Source organism: Nanorana parkeri, unplaced genomic scaffold (genome assembly GCF_000935625.1).
Source record: "Nanorana parkeri isolate BGI_ZX_2015 unplaced genomic scaffold, ASM93562v1 scaffold1966, whole genome shotgun sequence".
NCBI lineage: Eukaryota > Metazoa > Chordata > Amphibia > Anura > Dicroglossidae > Nanorana > Nanorana parkeri.
The window spans coordinates 164,030-164,492 of NW_017308234.1; the positions used below are offsets into that span (position 1 = coordinate 164,030).

At 52.9% G+C, this 463-nt stretch overlaps 1 protein-coding gene across 1 annotated transcript in view; it reads right to left on the minus strand.

The window, feature by feature from the left end:
- The window catches only part of DOCK3 (dedicator of cytokinesis 3), a 99,500-nt gene that overhangs the window by 49,061 nt on the left and 49,976 nt on the right, over window positions 1-463 (minus strand). The window lies entirely within an intron of this gene.

Sequence of the window (463 nt, forward strand, 5' to 3'; positions counted from 1 at the left end):
CATACCTCCTATGTCCCCCCCATGTTCCCCCAATACCTCCCATGTCCCCACATACCTCCCATGTCCCCACACGCCCCCCATACCTCCCATGTGCAATAATCATTGACACATTCTGATTGGAGGAGCAGACATTGTGCTGGGCAAAGCTTAGCCGGCAGAAGTGCTGATACACTCATGTCCGGCTCCTCATATAATAACAGGTTCACCTGCTGGAAGGATGTGATTGGAAGGAAGCGTTGTCCTCCCGATCCTCGGAATAGAACGCAGTTGGTCTCCTGGTCCTACAATGGGGTATCTGGGAATCTGGAGGTGGGAGGAGCTGATGAAGGTTCTGAGGAATGATGGTCTGTGGATATCGGTGATGAGCGGCTTGTACAAAGTGAATAATCCGAGATGTGAAATGTTTAGGATTGGGACGTTCCTACGTGGCCACGGACCGGGATTGGAGGTCAGGAGCCCCCCC